General features: G+C 49.8%; 2 long non-coding RNA genes across 2 annotated transcripts; both read right to left on the bottom strand.

Moving 5' to 3' along the window:
* Window positions 1–16,255: 16,255 nt before the first annotated feature.
* Window positions 16,256–17,459, bottom strand: LOC125563200. The gene is made up of 3 exons (XR_007308214.1): window positions 17,396–17,459; window positions 16,835–16,911; window positions 16,256–16,360 (listed from the first exon to the last, which is right to left on the bottom strand). It is a non-coding gene; the product is annotated as an uncharacterized LOC125563200 (long non-coding RNA).
* A 200-nt stretch (window positions 17,460–17,659) lies between these two features.
* LOC125563195 lies at window positions 17,660–20,286 on the bottom strand. Its single transcript, XR_007308209.1, has 4 exons — window positions 19,961–20,286; window positions 19,227–19,385; window positions 18,402–18,490; window positions 17,660–17,724 (listed from the first exon to the last, which is right to left on the bottom strand). It is a non-coding gene; the product is annotated as an uncharacterized LOC125563195 (long non-coding RNA).
* Window positions 20,287–24,023: the final 3,737 nt, after the last annotated feature.

Raw genomic sequence — 24,023 nt, 5'->3', positions numbered from 1 at the left:
CACCCGTCTACCGCGGTCATCCCTGATCCATATTCGGATACTCGAGATAAAGTCAGAGGATGATGCTTCGACACAAACGGGGATGTCGGGCCCATAGACGACTTTCTCGTGCGGCCTCCCGCGGGTTTCTAGGCAACCGAGAACGTTTGAAGGGTCGTCTAAGGCGGGGCATTGCGTGCGGTCAACGACATCGCAGAAGATGTAGAGGGCCTCTATTTTCGGCAAAGTCACCTTAAGTGGGGCCCCCCCCACGGGCAGCGCGAGGCCCCGCCCCCCCCAATTGATCGTCTTTAGCCTCTAGGCCAAATAGTGCGCAAAGCTCGGCATTCAGGAACGCAACGCCTTTGGACATGAGCGCGATCCTCCCGGTGAGGGGAACCAGCTTCGCGCTCAGAATCTTGCTTTCAGCGCGGTTGATCGTTTCCACGATGGACTCGGCCGTGTGGTGCCCGGCTGGCAGAGTAGCGATGGGCGGGAGGGAAGCTATGGTCGTTATCCGATGCTCCCGCTCGAGATTATACCCGCTGTTAAACAGCGAGCACTGCCGGAGCGCCACGAAGTGTGGGCGCCTTATCGGCTGCTCGAATAAGAGCGTCTGTTCGCCTTCGGTGAACACGGCATGTAGGACCACCATTGTGTTGAACATAGCACGCCTTCGTGTTTAATAGGACTGAGCATGGATTGGGAAAGCTGGCAGATGCTGAACGAGGAGGCGATTCCCCGAAGGAAGGAGGAGGAGACGAAGAAGGCGGCAGTTGCGGCGGGAGCCTCTATAGCCGAACATATCAAACACGCTATAGCCGAACAAGTCAAAAAACCGGTTTCCCTAGGTCTCTGACCCTCGCGCAAAAGCTGCTCTACGCCGTGCCCGCGACCCCCGTGGAGAGCACGGCCTCAGACATCACCCCACTACTCACGCAGCTAGAGATACACGTGGCTGAGGACAAATCATTCACGATTGGGGTCCGAGATATATTCAAAGAGACAGTCTGGTGCGCAACCGCCGGATGTGGGGTGTCCCTAGTCGACCACGCTTTCGCCACGCTCCCCTCTGTCATCAGGGGATTTCTAAGGTTTCACGTCTACCACCCGGAGGATACTCTACGAGCTCGGCGCCCCCCTGCCTGGCGACAGCCCGTTCACGCAAAAAGGTAACCCCTACAAGAAGGCCGCTTTCGAGCGTCTATGTATAGAGTTCGGTTTGCCGCGTAAGCCGGACTTCCGATGGAAAGGCGGGCGGAACCACGGGCTAGGCGATGTGTCTGTGTTCTACCCGGGGGAGGAGTATCGCAACGTGCACGTGATCTGTGGCTACGACACGGCGGCGGACGAGTACCCGAGCCACCTCAATCTGTTTAGCGACGAAGGTGGGACGTACAATAGTGGGAAGAAGGTGGTTTACATACGCAACGACGACCACGGGGGCGTGCAATATAGCTGGTTTGCGCCATCCAAAGGTGAGGGGCTGACAAGAGCAGGGCTAGGAAGACTCGACCGCTCGGTCGAGGCGTTCGTCTACACAGTGCTTGGGGCGCAGGTAAACGTCCGTTCCTCTATCGCGGGGGCCGGTGGGCCGGCCATGGAGTCGCAGGCGGAGTTCACGACGCTGCTTGAAGACGCGATCATAGAAAACGACATCGCTCTCGGAAGCAAGGCTTCCGCCCCTGCGAAAGTGCACGCAGAGGGCGCGGCCCCTGCCCCCTCTCCACATACGCACGCTGCGCATGGCATGACTGCCGCCGGACCGGGCGAAAAGAGTGACCACACCGCCTTCAAGGCGGGGTTGTCGGCACTCGCGGTGGCCGCGGCGTATTTCTTGTTCCGATGACTGCTTTGCATTCGACGAACCAAGAACGTGGCTACGGCTAGAATGAGCAGCCACGCATTTTCGCCAAGGAATTTTACCGCTTCTCCTGCAGCCTTAAACACGAAGTTCGCGATGCTGCCTACTAGCCGAGGGAGAAGCTCGCCTAGCTTTTTCCCGATGGCCTCAAGCCCGTTACCGACCCCTCTGGCCACGGAGGAGAGCGACTTGCCGAGCGACGTCACAATGGCCGCGATCGTCGTCGCTACGGCCAACCCGATAGCGGTTACTGTAAAGCCGTACTTTTTGAAGATGGCTTTGATGCGCTCTCTTAGCGGCTTTTGGTTCTCGAGCTCTCGGTTTTCGCGTTCTAGTTCGTCAATCTCGGACAGCCTCTCCTCGCTGCGCTCACGGGCCTCTTGGCGGCGACTCTCTGACGTGTTAGGGTCGTCGGTGGTCTCCCTGTCTGCGGCTACCACCCCTTGCAGCTCTTGGACTCGTTCTGTGTTTTCCTGGATGACCGCGTCTACCTCTGCCACGGACCCCATCGCCAGCTTGAAGCCTTTCAGCTTTGCAACGTCCTGTCGAACGCCCCCGTCCTCATTGAACAGCCGTCTTGGTTCAGTCCAACCCCATTTGCCGAGGTTACGAACCCGTATTAGCGTCTCCCCCCTCTGGTCTGACTGGAACCGTATCCGATTCTCGTTAAGATCTGGGTATTTCTCCCTGAGGGACTGGTGACCGTGTCTTGTCGCTGCACCCTCTGTGGTGAACGAGGTTTCAGCGCGTGCCGTTCCGGCGGTTTGCGTTGCGCTTCGCGTAGCCATGCTGTGCGCAGCATGCAAACGCGATGACGTGCTCGTCATTGGGATCGACTCCCCATCGTCGGGGTCAAACGGGATAAGGGGCGTCGTCTCGTCGTCCCCCGCTCCGCGATCGGCGGACGCACCCGGCAAGGTATCGTCAATGTCAACGTCAACATCACCCATGATGCGTGCACATAACTCGTGCTATGCTATATTAGACATGTCTAACAGTCCGCACCATAGCCACGCGGCTTCGTACTTTATGTATATATAGTATATATACGTATACGATGTCAGTCAGCGATAAACGTGACCTCCAACGAACACCCAGAACTCCTCTGGGGTTGAAACTCGAGAGAACTGTTCACCAGGTCACTCTCAACCCGTCGACGGCTTCCCTCGGCGAGACGCTATATGTGGCGGTCCCAAAGCTATCGGAAGGCGTCACGCTCGTGCCTGGCTCCTTGAGGGTCGGTCTCGAACTCTCCGTCTCAGGCCATGCGAATAATACCGTCGTGAACAACGTCGGCCGAAATCTCGTGAGCCGCCTGAAAATCACGTTTGCAGGAGAAACGCTCCAGGACACCAACCGCTACGACGTCTTCAAGACGTATGAGGAGCTTTACCTGTCCAAGGTCGAGAGAGAGGACCGCCTGGATCAGGGCATACAGTCAGAAAACATGCGCAAGCTTCGCTCCAAGGCTGGCGATAAAGCAACTAGTAACGTCAAGGAGAACGCTCTAAACGCCGCCCACGGGGCGAAGTACACCATCCCGCTAGAACATTCTCTGCTGACGGACCACGGCGTACTGTACCCAAGGGCGCTCTCCGAGGTGCTGCTCTTCGAAATCACGTTCGCAACGGTTGACCAGGTAGTAGTAGGAAGCGATGCTACCAAATTATCCTATGGCATCAAAAATCTAGAGCTGGAATACGAAAGCCTGAGGGACGACAACCTCGCCCGGTTTGCAGCCGCTGCCTACCAAAACGGCACAACGTTCTTCTACGAGCAAGTGAACCTTCACAAGACTTTCGTGATTAGCAAAGGGACGGACAGAATAATCAACGAGAGTGTCAACCTGCCGCGAAGGTCTATGAGTGGTCTGTTGCTCCTCTTTGTGGAGCCATACACGGCAAGGCTCGCGACTCTGAGAAGTTCGTGTACCCCGACATCAAGAGCGTTCGCGTTACAATCGACGGCGTGCCAAACAGGGTCTTCAACCAGGGGCTGCTCCCCACGGATTTCTGGAGGGAGGCGAAAAGGCGGTTCGTCCGCCCCTCCCGGGGGGGGCACAGCGGAGCGCCTAGTGTCAGCCCCGAGTCGTTATATGGCGATGACAAGTTTGCTCTGTGGATCGACCTTCGGACGACGGACGACAGTGCTATCCATGGGGGTGGTCTCCGATTGGTCAATACCCGCGACGGTGTGCACCTCGAAATAAAACGCACGGCAAGCGGCACGGGTACCGTAAACTGTCACGTGTTTGTGGTGGCCGACGCCCAAATGAACCTTATGAACGGACAGCTAGAGTCCATACAATACTGAGCACAGACAGTTTCTGCGCGGTATGGACCCGAAAAACATCCCATTTAACGCTCTCATCGTGGGCCCGACGTCATGCGGGAAGACCCGATTCATAGTGGACCTGCTGCGCGGCCCTTTCCGAAGCAGGTTTGACTACATCGTACTCATGTGCCCTACCTTTGTCTACAACAAAACATACGACGGCATCGGCGAGGGCGACGATCGTCTGTTTGTCATCGCACCTGAGGCGGGTCAGATCGACATACTGCTGAGGTTTGTCTCCGCTCTCTTCGAAGGCACTAATACGCTAATCATACTCGACGACTGTGCGGCCTCGAAAGACGTAAAGAGGCGCTCTGACCAGCTCGTCAACTTTGCGTTCAGCGCGCGCCACGTGGGTATCAGCGTGTGGGTGATCACGCAACAGCTCACCAGCATTACGAAGCCGTTCCGTGAGAACATCGCGGCCTTAATGGTCTTCTATACCCCGAGCAAGGCGGACATGAAAGCTATCCTGCATGACTACGGCGCGGAGCTCTCAGAAGAGAAGATGAAAGAGTACATGAAGGCCCTCAAGACGAAAAAGTTCTCGAAGTTAGAGTTTTGCTTGCGTCACCCTTATACCATCGCCCTAGTTGAACGGTAACCACCACCCTAGGGCATAACGTGTGTGTGCACACATATACGTACGTACATACGTAATCACACGTGTTGCAACTTAGCCACGGCATGATGAGCGACGAATACTTTGAGAGTCTTCTTGAGGGGGGCGCCGCCGGCCTCCCGGTTGTCGAGTCGTTGGACTGCTCGACGCATCCTGCCGGAACGGCAACCGGAGGTGAGCAAACTGAGATAGCAGACGCGAGGGAGAAACTTGCGATTCTTGTAGCCTCGGGGAAGTCGAGAGCAATGGTAGGCAAGGCCCTGACTCACGACGACGTCAAACGCATGAGCGCCGAGGAGGTGAGGAAGTACGAGAGGCGATACGAGACCGCTCTAGCCAGCCGGACTACAGACACCCTAGCAGACAGCTTTCTGAAGCTTACGACCAAGCTAGTAGGCATGGCGCTGCCGATAGACAGTGTGGTCGATCTTCACAATGACCTAGTGTCGGACTACATCATCAACAACGAGCTCCGCACATTGTGCGGAAGCCTGTCTCTACGCTGCGGTCGTTTGATGGCTTTAGCCGTTGGGGCGTTACACATAGCACGTCATGTAAACACCGCCGGAACGGCAAGCGCTGACCCCCGGTGTCAACACGAAGTAGCAGCCGCGAACCCACCAGTGGTTTGCCTGCCGAAACGGCACTCGCACAGTGGGGAGTCTGCCATCCCAGAGCAGACGTTCATTTGAAAGTTTGCCACTTCTTCAGCAGCCAAGTAGTTGACACCGCGTGTCAACACAAATGGAGGAACCTCAAGGAAGTACTAGTGTCCAGCCTGCCGGAACGTCAGCGGAACCTGACAAACAAGCTGCTGATGAGCATCATCAAGAACCTGCACGTACGCCTTCTTCGGCGTTGGCGGAGAGAATCACGAGCCCCGAACCACCCGCGACCCGACCTAAACAACCTGGACGAGTCGAAGCCGGAAGCCTTTGCGCTTGGTAAAGTGGAACCGAATTAACAGAACGAAGAAAGAGACACTTCGTGTCGTGCAGTCGCCGGTCGGTAGCGAGCCGCAGGGACGCGAGGGCTTGCGCGCCGAAGGCATACACACACCAGTCCCGGAAAGCAACTCTGCTTGGTCGGCTAGCTCGGTTATCGGGGTCGCTGGTCTTCTAGTGTCATTGATCGGCCTCTACACACGTGGGCGGGAGCTAGCTGCCGCGTTCACTCGTACACCAGCTGTTAACCAGCGAGCTACCGATCCACTTGCTACCGATCCGCATGTAGCGGCCGACGGCGTGACTCCGCCCGCAAGGCCGCCGCTGGCGGCCGCACAGCAGACCAACGATCTGCCGTTCCGGCGACAGCGCTTCGCGCTCCCGGACAATGCAAATCTCGGCTGTTATCCATGGAGTAAGCAGACATTTAGACACGAGGGCCCCACCCATATCCGCACGTCCGTGCATCATACGCGTGTACGCATATATAATGCCGACGACGCAGCAGAGCAAGATTACAAAGACCATCACCGACGCCGCAGTCATAACCGACCTCGTCGCCGGTACCGGCTGGGTTGGGCGCAAGGTCTTACGCGAGGACTTCACCAAAGACCCCTCCGCGAACGCCATGAACTACGCAAAATTGACTGCCGCCGTTGCAGGTGCTGTCGCTTTGAAGGGTTACCTTGAGGACCAGAAGATCCTGCCCGTGTAGTAGTGTACACTACTACAGTAGTGCACATCACTGCGCGTGTGAGCCATGTATTAGACTCGTGCGTGCTTTGCACAATTCATGCGCATGCGCCGCCGAAGGCATACTCACAGCACGTGAAGTGTGCGCACGTGAAACGTAAACGCACTACTCGATGGCCTCCATCGCAATTTTGGTTGGCGGCGCCGTCCTAAACGCGACTGCATTCGTTGGCGGCAACTACCTCACAAAGTTCCTGTCGAACGATGAGAGCCCTGCCTTAGCTGAGAAGTAGAGGCACGTTAAGGCCCTAGAGAAGTACCAACAAGACTATGGACGCTACCAACAGCGGCGACGAAAAATCCTCGATTGGCAAGCTCAAAGTCGCGAGAGAGGGTCCCTCGCAAAGAAGAACTTCACCGACACCGACTACGCGCTCAAACTCTACAACCAGACCCGGCCAAAACAATCCCTGGAGTCGATGCAGGCCCCCGAGCTGTCCGACTACTACATCCCCAGCAAAACGCAGAAGAACGTCGAATTGGCTTACATTGGCGCCGGCGCTCTCGCCATCGGCTACGCAGCTAGCCGCTTGCTGTGATGCAGCTGCCGTTCCAGCGCTGCGTCTAGGCGGCCTTTTTCCATGCTGCGGGTATACGCATGCGTATACGTATAAGATGATTGCAGACCGAGTACGCGCAGCAGTGCGTATGCACACCAAGCAGACGGCAAACGCCTGTTGGAGACTGATACATGCGTTGCAACGCATTGCAATGCATTGCGATACACACGTAATGGCCCGCCGGAACGGCAAGCGCATGTCCGACGAAGAACTCGATGCGTTCCTTCGTCCTATATACTACGCCAGAGGTGGCTTCCAGGGAGTGACCGCTCTGCATGCCAAACTTCCCAAGGGATCAGCCTCCATAGATCGAGTGCGCAAGTGGGTAAGCTCGCAGCCAGTCGGGGGCTACACACAGACACCCCCTCCTACTACTACCTACGGCCACTTCTCGGAGCAGATACCAAACTGTATCCACCAGTCGGACCTGCTATTCTTGCCAACCGACCGCGGGTACAAGTATGCCCTGACTGTCGTTGACGTTGCTTCACGATATAAAGCCGCCCGCCCACTGAGGACTAAGAGCGCGGCCGTCGTCTCCCGCGAACTCGCTGGCATCTATGCAGAGGGACCTCTCGCATGGCCTAAAGTCCTCATGGTTGATGACGGCACGGAGTTCAAGGGCGCTACCACAAAGCTCCTGACAGACCACGGGGTGGAGGTCCGACGGGCTGAGCCAGGGCACCACAGGAGCCAAGCTTTCGCCGAGTCTTTCCATCGCTGGCAGGCACAGCGCCTATTTCGTGCGCAGTACTCGAAGGAGCTTGCATCCGGCTAGACAAACCGCGAGTGGGTTACTGCTTTGCCAATTGTCATCTCGGACATGAACGCAACGAAGACTCGCATGACTGGCTTTGCGCCTAAAGACGCCATAAAGCTGAGGTGCGTGCCTCTCAAAGCCGAAAAGCCCCCCTTAGAGGTCCCCTTAGGGGTAGGAACGGAGGTATACATCGCCGTAAACGAGGAAGACCTTCAGGACAAGGGCCGACGGCGAGCGACGGACCCGTGGTGGACAAGCAGGGCATACCCAATACTAAAGAGGGTCATGGAGCCCGGACAGCCAGTGTTGTATTACACGGCGTACTCTAAGCAAGGCTTCACGCGTTCGCAGTTGCGTAGCGTGACGCTAGCGTGGCAAAACAGATAAAAAAAATCTGCTGATCGCGCTAGCGCCACCCTAGCGTAATCAGCGCTTGTGCCTTCTATTGCAGCTAAGGCACGTGAGTCTGACATTCCACTTGTAGTGACCCTGACTGTCGTCCAGCCGGTCGATACTGAAGCATTGGGGATGACTCTTGGTGTACCCCTGAAGCAGAAGCTGAGTGTCACAGACCGTGCACTTCTTTTCCGCGTCAGCAATCATGCCGAGTACGTAATCTACCGTCAGAACGTGGTGCGGTCCCGTGTACTTTGTGCGACCCTTTTGCCTTTCGTCTATAGCGTATCGCTTGATTCGCGCTATAATGAGCTCTTCACTGGGCGTAGCCTGCAGTCCTGTGGGAACCAAGGCACCGGGGGTGTTATTGGGGGGGATCACGAACTATCTGGTCGGCGAGCCGCACGCGTGAGATGCCGGTGTATACAGCATTCGTGATCCAGCCCTCTAAGCTGTGGTCTATGATAAACAAACGTCTTGGAGTCTGGATAGTCTTGCCCTGCACCCGGTGGACTGTCCCCCAGCCCGCGTATTTCCACTCGAGGGGAAGCCCGTTAAGGACCGCGTCGAGAGGAACCTCGACTACCGTGCCTTTGTACGCGTCGACCTTCTCGCCCCTTTTGCCTGGCACGGGCACCGGCCGCCCTTGTTTGCGATAACGATGCGCGACGCTAGGATCGGGGTCAAAGCGGATGGTTGCTGGCAATCGGGGGTTGTTTTTCCTGTGGTGCTTTACCAATCGCTGCTGAACAAGGGCCCCCATCTTGTTGGTCGAGCACACCCACATAACGCTTGGGTGGGCCTGCTCGATCGCCGCGTCGAACGCCATCCCATCCCACTCCTCTCGAAACATCTCAAGCTGTTGGGAGTCTGGCTGACACCAAATCCGGCCCTTTATGTCGTGGAGCCTGGAGGAGGGCGCGGCAGAGCCGCAGTCGAATGTACTGTACGGCTTTCTGCAGTCTTCACACAGGCAGCGGTAGTCGGACTCGAACCAGCGGATGTTCCCTTGTGCCCACTCCTTGAGCATATCGTGAGGCCCCTCTTTATCTAACCAGGGCGGGACCTGCCCATAGTCGCCACAACACACTACCTGACACGGCCGCGTGGCGAGATACCCTAGGATGGCGCGTAGCACCTTAGTCTGTACCTTACAACACTCGTCGATGATAATCACTTCTGCGAGACGGTCGAGTTTGTGCCCCAGTTCTGAAGGTCTCCACTCCTCTATCGGCTTCTCCGCTGGTATGCAGAGGTAGTGGTGGTAGGTTTGAGCCTTTACCGCGAGGCGCGGGTTGTTGCGATGGTCGTGGGCGAGGTCGTTTTCGTGGGTGAGCACCACAACTTTCCGTTGCGGAACATGCTCGACGCCCACTCGGTCTTCCCCGATCCTCCCTGGCCGGCTAGATACATCCTTGCAGAGGTTGCGGCCACTAGATCGCACGGCAGACTCGGCGCAGTGCTTGGCTCCATAGCCAAGCACCCCGACCTCTTCGGACCCCAAGCCGCTTCGGGTCGCCACTCGTACCCAGGCTTCTTGTGGCGCCATTCTCCATACCTCGGATTTCGCTCCACGAGCTTCACACCACTGGGCACCGCCTTTGCGTATATGGCATCTGTGCACACTCGGAGGACGTCTTCGCGAGGGATCCGCCTTAACATGCGTCGCAACGCTATGTTTGTGTACTCCAAGACGAAGGCCCTGATATGGTACCATTGTGAGCGCCGGACACCGTCTTTGTATTGGATCAGATGAGCCCCGTCGGCATGCTCGAAGTTAAGTAAGTGGTCGGTGCCCGCAAGGAGGTTTGTCAGATACGCGGCTTCTTCACGGTCGCAGACTACGATCGAGGACTCGTCGCCATGGCGAGCGCAATTGCCTACGAAACGGACAGCGAGATCTCGACCCTCAGGGTACTGCGAGTCTTCGCCGCCGGGGCGGCACGCGATGGAGTGGGGGAACTTGATGGGATCCTTTTTTCCGACGCTATACAACACCTCCCTCGCCTCGGCCATGACGAGGTCACCCGAGTCTAACAGGTCCTTGAGCTCTGGCGTGGTGATCCAGCCCTCGTTTTGATCCAAGTGCTGCCCTACCCTCCCGGAAGTGTAGGGGTGGCAGGCCTCAGAGAACCCCCACTCGGTCAGCTGAATGGCCCCGGTCAGTTGAAGAACCTCGCTCAATGGCCGTCCCACAACATCCGCGATACGATACACGTTCGTAGGGAAGCCGTATTTCCGTACCAAATCAATGGCGTCCGAGGCACCGCCGAAGACGCTGTCCTCGCATCCTAGGTACGCCGCACGCATGTCGATGTGCGCATGAGGCTGCGCCCCTAAGTTTTCCTTGCTATTCCACACTTAGGACTCAACCGGCGCCGCTCGCCAGACGTCCCTGTATTTAAGAGGCGTTGGCCTGATGTTCTCTCTTTGGATCCACTTCTTGAAGGGATACCCTATTGCACCGCCCATCGAGTGCGTAGCTTCGGTGTACTCTTGGTAGGCTGGGTGGTCATCAGGGAGCCATTGAGGATCATATCCAGTCCCGTCTGTAAACGCCCTGTCGATAGCCCATCCGTCTTGTCCCGATCGGTACAGTTTGCCTTCGTGCGTGACTATAACACGCCCACACAGCCAGATCCTCGTGCTTCTGGGGATCGCCCTGTTTATAAAGCGAATGAGCACCTCTCGCACTTTTGCCTCGCGCGTCTTTGTGGCGGCACTGGTAGCGCGAGGCGCTGCCTTCTCCTGACATAACGAACGAAGCTCCCCCTCAGTCTCGAAGTCTAGGCCGTGGACGCTCGCGATCACAGGTGGTTCAGTCGGAAGCTCCGCCTAGTCGTGGCTATTGTGGCAAGGGATGCGGATTTGTGTGTACCCCCTCTCGTACTTCCCCGAGTCCCACATAACGTCGCCCAGGGCGTCCACGGCTACCAGCATTATCTCGAGCTTCTTTTCCATCTCAAAGAGGTCTTTTTTGGTGCATCCTGTAGTGGCCAGCTTCTTGTCAAATCGCTCGAGGATCTTGCCTCGTGTCTTGGTCAGACCAAGGGAGCGCGAGGTGCCGCGGTTCCTCAAGAAGTCGGCAACATAGCTCACAACACAGTTAGCGAAGGCGTCACTCCCCTCTTGCTCAAACATTGGCCCAGGCTCCCCATTTTGCTTAGGTAAAGGGCGAAGCTCGTATCTCACATAGACAAGGTACTCTCGTCCTTTCTCCCAAATACCCGCATCGATGCCTTCCAGGGCGCCGACTGCGATTTGGTCCCCTCTTTTGACTAACGACCCACCAATCGTGTGCTCCGAGCGCCTTTCCTCCTCCGAGATTGGCGCCAATGGCTCTGCGGGGGCCTTACCAACGACCATGAAGAGTCCGTAACGCCGGTCGGGGTCTACCATCTCGAGCACCAGCGGCAGCACTGCGTTTGCCCTCAGAGACTCTCGCTCGCGCGAGACCCACCACACCGAGCCGTCGTCATTAATATCAGGCCCCCGCATAACCGGCTTTAGAGCAATGACTCCTGCTCCACCAAGATCTCGTATCTCCTGGTAAACACCGGCGCTTATGTCTTGGCCCCGAAGAGTGGCATCCACGCTTGGAAACCGAAGATGGGCGCCGCCGACGAAGAGAGAATAGTACTCCTCGGGGTCTAAGCTCTCTGGGCCCTCTTGCCGCCGTCCCGGCAGCAAAGGGTCGACTTCTTCTGTCCACACTTTCGCCGGTACGAGCGGCTTAAGCAGCTTGTGTTTGACATCGTCGGGGATGTCCTCGTCCAGGATGTTCTGGACCAGCCCTGCCAGTACGGCGGGCGCCACTTTGTCAGGCATGCTATCGAGAATCTCCTCTATATAAGCGTCCATGTTTGGGTATACCCTGTGCCACCCAGTCTCCGACTGCCCGTATCACAACCGGCGGGACGAGTGTTCGGGTATGACTTGTGCCACCCAGTATCAATTGCCCGTACCGCGGGCTGTGATGTCAGACAGGAAGGGTGCGAATTATTTCCGATCGCGCCTCTCGACGCCACGCATCCTCTGCCCTTCACGATTCGCTCCGCAGGGGCGGCACAACCGCGTCTCCGACCGAGTCCCTATGCCGCAGATCCTGCACGGCACGGGGAGGGGGGTGCCCTTACGGAGCCTTTGGGGGTGCACCTTGCAATAGGTGTCCATGCATCTCCGGCCGCACGTGTTTGCGTGGCCGACCTTTAGCCACCCGCAATAATCCTTTCCGCACCTCATCCTTCGAACGCTAGGTATACCACAGGACAGACGGATGTCTAATTGCAAGTCCTTGGGGGTTCGAACTGCATCATTGGAAAAATATAGCCATGATACTTCATAACAACTTCATTTTTTAGGGTGCGAGTCACAAAGTCCTTAAAAACGTATGTCATAAAGTATCAAGCTCAATTATCCAAGATGGCGGCTCCACTCAAACACGAAATTAGACCTAAAGTGCTTGGCTGGAAACTTTCAGTAACAACCGAGGGGAAAGAAGAGGACGCCTTTGTAGATGGAGTTTTAAAGAGTTCGGCCGCCTCTATGAAACCGTATTTCGGAAACAGGAGGCTTCTGTGGCAAACAAAGATTGCCATAAAATCGTAGACCTCTGGCCGGCGATCGAGCGTTCGATAAAAAGAACACACGGCGGTATTCATCGCCCTATTATCGCTGCTTTAGTAGAGAAATCCCGAGAAAAGTTCGAAGTCATGAACACAAGCACGACCAAACTGGGGATTGGGGGCAATTCAAGCACCACGTGAGTAAAACTCAGGTTTAAACGCCACGCCAGCGGCTTTGAATTTACGGCCGAAAAACAGTTATTCCGCGCTCCGTAGGTCTTGCGTAGATGGATAATTAGCAATCTACGCGGGGCCTCATCCGCATGAGACGGGGCTGGGGGCCGCTGGCTGGGTTTGTGTACGCGGAACGGGCTCGGCCTACTACATACACAATCGCCCAGGTCGCGCCTGCGCGCTTTTTGGACCAAAGAGTTGTGTACGCGAAACGCGCCCGGCCTACAACAGCAATTGCCCCAAAAAGTAGTGTACAAGAAACCGCGCCCGGCCTACATGGGCAATTGCCCCTAAGAGTCGTGTACGCGAACCGCGCCCGGCCTACATGGGCAATTGCCCCAAAGAGTCGTGTACGCGAAGCGCGCCCGGCCTACATGAATAATTGCCCTAACTATTTATGTACGTGAAACATTATATGCTTGATATATGTGGAAGGGGGGTAGCATCCGCATGATACGGGGCTTGGGGGCTCGGAGGGGCGCGCCGCGCCTCCCAAGCCTAAGATGGGGTTGGGTGGGGGGGGGGGGGGGGGCAGAGGGGCCCGCCGATGCCCCCAGGGGAGTTTCACTCAAACCACCCAGTTCCCCCTCATGTTACCATGAGAGATCAGAAAACATTTGACAGCGAATTGTTTCTAATGACACAGTGAATTATTCAGAAAAATGCCGAAGAATTAATTATTCACAAAATCCTTAAGATCAATATAAGAAGTCTATCACGAACAAAACTTAAAGTTTGTTCGACATAAATAACAAAAACATAAACCCACAAATATTGGGTTAACTGTGTTTTTTGCAGCCCTTGTTTCCACGTTGAGACCTTTGATAACAATGACGACGTAGACGCACGTGTGAGGGACGTAAGATAGCAGTATAATGGTCATAAGGTATTTGAGGGCTTTGAGAGACTTGCGATACTTAAGAATGCGTATCTGATCAGCCCGCGCACTTCCACTGATACGTAAATTACGGTCTGGTTACTCTTGTGCTTTTCCACGTGTCTCTGCTGAGTTCTTTAAACTTCTCAGTTGAAACACATTTAAATAATTACATTCTTTTACCTGTTGCGGATTTCCCTGACTATATTTTTTCTCGCTTGAAATCTCGCCTGGTCATCCTTTTGTTGTTTCCTCCCTGGTCTTCTCTAGGCAGTGCATTATTCGAGACATCAACGAAAGACATCCCACTAGTGTAGACGTTGCTCACATTTTCATGTAAGTTCCAAGCTTTTTGTCGGGTAGTCATTTTTCGATAGTGCTTTCTCAGTGCAATGGAAGCCTTGGAATAAGCTAAGATCATAGTCACAAGGCACATCAACATAAGCGCAGTAATCACCACGAAAAACAATCTTGCTTCTACCCACAGCTGTAGAAACCCAGGTAACACAGCGAAAACCCACGGGATCACCACCAGTCTGACAACGCGGCATTGCGTGACAATCAAACGGTAACGCAGGAGCAAGCGATCGTGCCATTTTATAGTCTTTGCTTTACTGTCGATGATCGTGTTTCAAGTAATAACTAAAATGGCTCAGAGCACTTCAGGAAATGTGGATATCTAATCTATTACCGTTTTAAAACATTTTTTAAGTCGGTTTTCTTTTTAGTGCTATCTTATTTCATGAGATTATTTTTCTATGAACCGAGTTTTCTCAAACTTTAGTAAAGTATCATATTCAGTTTCATCATACAGCTTACGCGCTCCCTGATTGGTTGATTGGCGGGCAGTGCATCCCCCCCGTAGAGACGGAACTCTCTCAAAACGCCGTGTAAAAACACCTTACTGATCTTTCGGTCATTAAGAGGCATATATTTAATAGGAATCAAGGGATAAAGCTTCAATGGACTAGACATGTATTGAACCCATTTGGTGAAGACGGAAAAACCGTATGCTCCGCGAAGAGATACTGAGGGAGATGCCACGTTTTCGTACAATGGCCGTCTGTCTTGCATTCCGAACTGAGTTTCCCTTTTCAAAACACTAATACCAAGAGGCTGAAGTGCACGCTTCCAAGACTGGCATTTTCGCTGACTTTTTTCTTGATTATCCTCAAGCATCGTTTATGAAGGCTGGGACAAAATCTGCAAATTTCAGACACTTTACAAAAAGCCGCATCAAAATTTAAAATGTCGCATTTGATATTTTGTTAATTATCACTCTCTAAGTACTTAAAGTTGAAACATTACCTCATGTTACGCATTTGTTAATAAATATTCGCATAAAATTTAGTTTTCGGAGGAACTAATCCTGTAAAGAACCACCATGAACCCCTAAGCACACATCAGACACAAATATTGTGGCCAAACCCCATTTTACCTACTTTTAAATCTGTAGTGGAACTCCGATTATTCGAACTCGAACTTCGCGCTAACTAGGATTGACTCAAGTTCCCTAGAAACTACTTTTCAGTCATTTCCATTTGATAACTCGACATCCCCCCTAACTTGAACTGACTCTTAGTTCCCTAGATACTATTTTTTAGTCATTTCTATTCGGATAACTCGAACTCCCTGCTTACTCGAACTGTTTCCTCGTTTCATGTGAGGGTTCGAGTAAGCGCGCTTTACTTCATTGACTATGCAGAATAGCGACATGTTTCTATAGCTGTGCTGTTCTCTGTTCAAAATCGATGTCCCCTTATCTCACAGCATCAATTAAACGGGACCAAGGGTAAAATCGTGTGCCACTTTGCTAAGCTCATCATGATATAAGTTAAGTTGATGAGTTTTTGTGGCGAATGTTTACAAAGTCAAGTGTTTTGTTGAGAAAACACCATTTACAAGTGATAATACCGTTTAGTTTTACAAAGGCACATCAAAGCTGTACAAACATTGGAAACGGATGAAAACCTTTAAGGTACTTGGAATTTTGTTATTCACAGTTTGAAAATATTAACTTTTCCATGAATCAGATGAGAATATGAGTAGCTATATATTTTGAGTTTTAGTTAATGGAACTCTACAGCACCTTTTTCACTTACTAAAATATAAATTTAGCCTGACTCTACTGAATGTGTAAGGAGAATTGATAAGCGGCGAGCATGTTATAAGATATCGTCCCATTTTTCACGTTGATGGTAAATATAAATTTGTTGCATGACTTTTGGCTATAGTTTCCGGTTGTCACGAATTAAGCCCCTGCTTTTTTTTATCATTTTATGAAATAAGTCTTGCCTATAAACATGCCTAGAAATAAGAAAAAAATACAGTTTGACGTGTAAAACCTTAAAAAGGATTCCACTATTCTGACTAATTCCTTATTTAGACGGAAGCTGAAGGAGCCAGTATCGGGCCACTAGTGACGCGGCAGATTTCGTGTCGCAAACACACTGCAAGGAACGCCTGGCTGATCTGCAAACAACAAAAGGGTACACATTAGTAGAAATCTAAACAAGCAGAGCGCATTGGTTACATTTAAACCGTAGCATGTTTTAACCAATCCACAGGGCAAGTGAGAGAAAGCATCCATTTTTAACGGCTGATTTTGGGGAAGCTGCAGTGACGTTCCCTATTGAATTTTGAAATTTGAATTTTGAATTTTTGAAATAAAGTAAGATGCCTAAATTTCAGAGGTGTGCCTTAAGAGGGCTCTTAAAATGCCTGTTAGTATGAGACTAATGTCAGCTTTGATTAAGTTCAGCTGTGATTTTTCTTTCCCATTTCTTCTCAGAGAACTCGAAACACAGGAAGCCCAAATCCCCTCTTTTGTTCTTTATTTCCCACTGTCAGAGGTTCCTGTGGAAACTAGTGGAGCTTGCTTAGGGTCTCGGTTTAATGTCTGAAAGTCGTTTGCAAAATGGATATATGGACGCGTTACATTCGCACCTGGTGTTTCCAAGAATACACTGTGCAACTGCCTGGATAAGTCTGGCTGCAGTGCAACTTGGGTCGAGTTTCAAAACCTGAAAAGTTGAGAAAAATATTGAGATCGCCTTACATGTTAACCAATTGAACTCAAATTCAACAGACACTGAGCTGCCGGAGCGTGTATCGTAGCAAGAAATCCATTATGCCTACGAAAATCTAGGTAGTTCGGTCACTACCTAGAAATTAATTGTGCGATTTTGATTGTTTCTGATATCTTGTGATGCTTCACATCGCTCAAAAGCACAAAAAAAATTGTAGGCTATACAATATGGTGCATGGGTAAATCGCTGCTTATCTAAATAGGTGTGTTGTGCAATTCTCTCCCCAACGCAGCGAATCACCCCTTCCCCATCCCCACAATTGGAATGCTTTATACAAGCTCTGTATTGAGCCTAACAGATAAAATTTCTCAGTGTGGGAAGACCTTTGTTCGAATCACACATTACATACTTTTGCGTCTTCTATCAAAAAGAATTGAGTGTTATCTAGACCCATACCCAGACAGCAAATAGCACCCACCTCGGTCGACGCCTCGGTACACAGTGCCTCCCATCGCTCACGGTTAGCCTCGTCAGCCTGAGATAAAAGTATAGGACAGGATTGATCTGTGGTACTTGAATGTTTCCAGACCTTTGTAAAATTCGTAAGCTAACTTGACTCCTCCGACTATTGTTAGTAAAGAGATTGATTTAGTGCTATTTATTTCAAAGTTCAGAGCGGCTGCTTTGGAGGCCGGAGTCAGAGTTGAGACTTTACTTTTTACCTTAAAATAAGTTTAACCTACCTGGATTTGTTGCAGAGCGAGGAGAGCCAGTCGAATAAGGGGGACTAGGCGCCAACTTGTTGATCTGGTCATGAGGCAGAAGATTAAAGGTACAGGGAAGGGACACAGGAATAGTTATACGGATTAGCCAATCAAAGTGTAGGGATACGAGAACAGTTGAACGGGATAGCCAATCAATGTGCAGGGATACTAAAACAGCCCAACCAGATGGCCAATCAAAGTGCAGTGATACGAGAACAGTCAAAAGAGTTAGCCAATCAAAGTGTAGGGATACGATACAACAGTCCAAGTCAACCAGATGGCCAATCAAAGTGTAGAGAAACCAGAACAGTTCAACGGGATAGCCAATCAATGTGCCAGGGATACTAGAACAGTCCAACGGGATGGCCAATCAAAGTGCAGGGATATGAGAACAGTCCAAAGGGTTAGCCAATCAAAGTACAGGGATACGGGGACATTTAAACGGGGTAGCCAATCAAGGAGCAGAAATACGAAAACAGTTCAACCAGAAAGCCAATCACAGTAACCTAATCACAGTAACCTAATGCGGTAGCTATTCAAGATGCAACAAACACAATATACTGGCTAATCTATGCCGGAACAATAACTGTATCTTGTTTTAACAATTAAACCGAACGGGTTAAAAAAGTTTATGTCACACCCTCAAAAGTCAAAGTTAAGCTGTGATGGGAAAACGATATTAATATACTGTTCCCTCCGTAAGCTGGACACGGGGTTTACCTTTTGCCAGATCCTGCCTGGAGACATTGGCGATAGCACAGCTCAGCCGCCATGGGTGCGCCCAGTTTGCTCTGAACTTGTGCGACGAGCTTGGAAAACGAAATAATTATGAGCCCTCTTTGACCACATATCCGCACAAAAAATTTGTTATGGATGGACAATCAGATCTTTGAATTTTGGCAGGCTCAGGCTAAGTTTAAACTTCGTTTTTTCCATTCGCCGTGTTCAATTCAAATGCATGCAAACGAATCGAGTCGATTGTTTGATCTTAATTTGCATGCATTTGCAATGAATACGGCTCATGGACAATACGACGTTTGACCTTAGCCTTAGAAAATGTTTATACAATATTTATATTTTTTTAGTATTGTTGCTAATGCTTTGGTAAGTCTGACGGGTATTTTCCCCTCCCCCTTAAATATCTAGTGTTTAATACGAGCGTGAGTGTGAGCAGCCTCGAAAATTGTATCGAGGGCCAGCATCCGTTTCTTATTAAGGAAAAACAATATATTGGATGTACCATTAAATTTAAATAAGCGCCCCTAATACGGTACACAGTATTTTATCACAATCAATTGCCAACACTTAGTCGGTTTTTTCTAATCAAAGAGCCCTAGATATTTAAACATTTTCATCAATTTTAAAATTATTAAATTACATTTGATAAAATCTCGTGATGACAATCCAAAACACAGTTTTATAATTTCTTTACTAAATTCAATAGAAAATAGTCCAATAGCTTCTCCAAATTAGCCGATTGAAATGGATATTTTGCTAGGATAAACTGATTGAGGCTGACAAAGACAGCGTTCATGGCTTTCCTACCTGCCACGCATGCGCAGAGTGGTGTGTACTCGACAGCACGGAGGCCTGGAGCGAGTTTAGCCCAGTCTCCAGCGAGTCCCCCATCTGCAGTAATACTTGAGCCTTGAGGAAGTGAACATCGGTTGATAGCTGAGGAACATCGCTATATGCAGCAAGGACCTGAGGTTTAAATGGGAAGTGTCTGTTGTTTCAACTAACTCTTCAGTCTAAGCTGCAATTTGAGCACGAAAAAGAGGCTTTGGTAGGTGTGAGTTTGTTGCCATCTATTGCAACTTTTGAACTTTTCGTTTTACGATAGCAAAATATTCTAGGATCGAGGGCATGGAATGCAGCTATTTAATACAAAATAGCAGTAAAACGGCTGTAAACAGACCAGGACCTGGCAAAGATTCGCTTTCGCACAGGAAATCGAATCTGGAAAACGTCCAATTATACCTTGACAATTCTACAAGAATTAAGAGACAACAAAATGGAATAGTACAAGACACAACGAAATACAATAGTACAATAGAAGATATATATATTGTTATAATTGACAGTACATACACATACTTGTCATATGTAACAGAACAATATTACAATAACAGAACAGTATTACAATAAAAGAACAGAAGACTCCTGTTAATTCCTACCTTGAGCCGGAATTATTGGTAGATCACAAACGCATTACTACTGAGAAAGTCAAGAGGCAAAGAAGTGACTGCAAAAGTAAAACTATAAAAAGCGCCACCTACTTGTTCACAGTGCTGCAAAGCTTCCTGCGTGAGCCCGCAGTTCAGCAAGCAGTAGCCCGTGTGAAGCACGGTCCACTTGTAGACAGCGTCAGCAAGCGACGCGTGTGACCCTGAGGGCCTGGTACCGAGGCTCTGTAGGAGATCGTCTTTTTCTTGAGAAGCTGAATGAAGAGAGGGAATAAGGTCAAAGTGGTTCTCCTCATTCTTCCGTTTCTCGATCCCTTCCTCTTTCCATTGGTTTATTCCATCATCATGTCTATGTGTCTGTTTGTCCGTTTATCTGTTCACTCGTCTGTCTGCCAATCCGTCTGGCCGTTCGAATTGTTTTCCTATATATGTATATATATCTGTCTAATATACGCCTATTTTAAATAAGGTTGCACTAAAGAGTTCCATGAATCGTAACCCGCAGTGCCTCGTGGGTATTAAATAAATGAGCAAATAAGCGTAAATAAAAATATTCCCAGGCTTCAGAAGAAGTAAAATTCTTGTTCATGTTCCTGTGAACATAATAATCCAACCTTTTGAATTCCCTGTCCCTACGTCTGTCGGTTAATCTGCTTCTAAAGAAGGTCGAACGACAACCCCGCGTGTCTATGGTACCTTTAGCACTGACATATCTTGATAGCTTCAGAGCCAGGCGGTGTAAACCTTTCTTTCTAGTCACGCTCTCTACCGCAATATCATTGGCAGTTACAGCAGACACAAAAACAGCCCAGTTGGTCACGTGTCCAGGGTACATGCGCAGAGCCTTCTGGGAAGCACGCAGAGCGTACGTTGAACGCGATGTTAGATTTGAAGCGTCGAGGGGCGGGTCGCCTGTGGTGGGTAGTGTGCCTGAACCCAAGATACTCGCAGGATATAGAGTGCGGTTTGTCTGTGGAAAAAGGTTGGAACTTCATGTAGCCATCAATATAGTGTGTCCTAGACACTTACCCTTACCATATTGATGGGCTACATGAAGTTTGATGTAACAAAGATTTGTAAAACATCTATGAAATTTGGCAAAGTGACAGAGTATCTCGCACTGAGCAATTGATCAAAGATGCTGCATTATTGTCTTTTATATTGTAATGTAACTGGTGTAATGATGTAAAGCTCTGTTGGCCTCGAATAGCCTTAGCTACCTGCAAGCAAATCCAGATAAATTTGTATTGTTATTAGTTTTAATAAACCTAGAAACCATCCACTAAAAAGGTGCAATGAGCTAGGGTAGCTACAGTATGTGTTGGAAAGCTAGACAAGCTTAGCCTCTGGCACCCAGAGTGAAATCATACTAACTTCTGCCTTTTTAATGTTCCCCATAACTATGCCAGGATGAATAGGCGGCTTCTGCCTTTTTAATGTTCCCTATAACTATGCCAGGATGAATAGGCGGCTACTGCCTTTTTAATGTTCCCCATAACTATGCTAGGATGAAGTGGCGGCTTCTGCCTTTTTAATGTTCCCCATAACTATGCTAGGATGAAATGGTGGCTTCTGCTTTTATAATGTTCCCCATAACTATGCTAGGATGAAGTGGTGGCTTCTGCCTTTTTAATGTTCCCCATAACTATGCCAGGATGAATAGGCGGCTACTGCCTTTTTAATGTTCCCCATAACTATGCTAGGATGAAGTGGCGGCTTCTGCCTTTTTAATGTTCCCCATAACTATGCTAGGATGAAGTGGCGGCTTCTGCCTTTTTAATGTTCCCCATAACTATGCTAGGATGAAATGGTGGCTTCTGCTTTTATAATGTTCCCCATAACTATGCTAGGATGAAGTGGTGGCTGACAGGGCCACCCTCAATACTTTCATTAGGCTCGAAAACCCTGTTGACAATCCTTACCCCAGCAGTGCCAGGATCGAGCTTAACTGTACCCTCTGCACAGCGTGAAGCCGCCTACAAGAAACGGGAAAAACGGAAGAAAGTCAAGACTTCTGTATAGGTCAAGTGATAACTTCTTGACTTTGCGTTACAGGCGGAAATAAAAGCACTTTCGTGCAAGTCGGGCCAGACCAAGGTCTGCTTAGCAGCTGCCCTAAGTGTCGCGCACGCCTTCCCAACAAGCTAATGGGAAGGCGTGCGTGACATTAAAAGCGGCTGCTGAGTAGACTAGGACTGATTCTAACCGGATAAAGCTTAACGCGTCAGTTTAGTAGATCAACGACGAGCTGCATTGATTTTGACCTTTTTGTTTAGGTTATTCATGATCAAAAAGAGAAAAAAGTGCGATGGTTCTGACTGGAAATGGCTAGCCCTGTCCTAATAGCATGACAAGTCTTGCCTGGACTTGGGAATTGAAAACTGGCGCGTTACATTTAACAACTGTACAATTCAACTTTTCGGGTTTTGAACTGGAAGGCTTGGCCGAGGTTTAGAGTATTTTGCGAACTTTTGGAAACTGCTTAACCAGCTTCTACAGCTTCTGTCTATCAAACTTTTTTTCAAATGCTATTTCTTTTAAACATATTATTTTGAATATATTGTATCAACTTTACCATAGATGGGTTTGGTCATGCAATACCACCTCAAAGTGTTGACCAATTAGAGGGTACAGCGCACTCAGCAAACTTGTTACTCTGCTATGCTATAGTGTGAATATTTTAATAGTGTTTTCTGACTACCACTGTAATGCAGTGAATTAATACTGCCAAGTGGTTAATAAACGATTATTATTATTATCGTCGTCGTCGTCCTCGTCATCGTCATCGGCATCATCATCATCATCATCATTTTCATTATCATTATCATTATTATTATTATGACGATGACGATGATTATTATTGTTATGGCTACGGCTACGGCTACTGTTACTGTTGGGCCAGAATCTCAAAGCACGCGCATAAATCACGTGATACTTACCTGCAGATCGTCAGGACATACTTGTACAATAAAGGCCGCCAGCTGATCCCATAATTCCGCACGGTCCGGGTGCCTAAACACATGACACGAAAACGTACTGTAAAAAGGTCGAATAACCTCTAAGGTCCAACTGTTGCAAATTGTACGAAGAATGGATGGCGCTATCTTGACGATAGAAAAACGTATTGGTAACTTGAATAATTCCAGCCCTACAGCTTCATGCTGCGGCGGGCTTTAACTAGTGTCACTTTATCATTGCTAGTGTCACGTGGTCTTACCGATGGACTGCCTTGACAATATGACGAAGACCGAGGCGAGGGTCACCCTGTGGAAAAAGCGGCAGGGGGTTAATATCAAATGGTTATCAGACACCTTTTACCTTAGCTTTTTTACCCTACCTTCTACCTTTTATGAAATGATAGGTTGTCGGAGATCTTCTAAAGTAAAAGTTTGTGTCCAGTTTGTGCATTTACCACATTGTGGACCCTGATGTGGCTTTTCTCCTGTATGTGTAAGAGAATGCGTTCGAGGGTTCCAACCAGTGCAAAGCATTTACCACACTGAGGACACTAATGTGCCTTTTCTTCAGTATGTGTTAGAGCATGTCTTTTGAGATCTCCAGTTTGTGCAAATCATTTACCACACTGAGGTTTCTTCGAACGTTTCTAAAAAAAAGTGTTTAAAAAGGGGTATTCAAGGTTAAATTTTTGAGCAAGCAGGGTAGGTAATGAAAGTCACGCGAGAGGATACAACAACCGCAATAAATCTTAACACTTAGTCCTTAGATACACACCTGAAGAGTGTAGAATCTTGAGAAAAGATAGCAGATCTCGTAATGCAGGTCTTTATTACCTAGAGATAATAGCAATTCGAAATAGTAAGGCGATAACAACACAAGTAATATACTCACTACACTATACATTGTGTTTGGGTTAAAAATTGCTAAAAGAACCCGTGGCTTTCTTTTGTTCCGAAGAAAAGAGGCTGCACACACTATACATTGAGCTTTGGATTAAGTTATAGAAATACATTTGACGTTTACAGCAAAATTTTAGTTTAAATCTTCATTTTAATTCCTGAAAAAAGTTCTACGTGGTTATCTTTCGTCCCAAGGAAAGGAGGCTTATGTAGAGAGAGGCGTATTCTCGGTATATAGCTTCTGTGCCGTTTGTTTATATTTACACGGAAAAAGAAAGTGACTCGTTGATATAAACATT

The sequence above is a fragment of the Nematostella vectensis genome, chromosome 5 (genome assembly GCF_932526225.1).
Source record: "Nematostella vectensis chromosome 5, jaNemVect1.1, whole genome shotgun sequence".
Classification (NCBI taxonomy): Eukaryota; Metazoa; Cnidaria; class Anthozoa; order Actiniaria; family Edwardsiidae; genus Nematostella; species Nematostella vectensis.
This window is presented reverse-complemented; position numbering and strand designations above follow the sequence as displayed.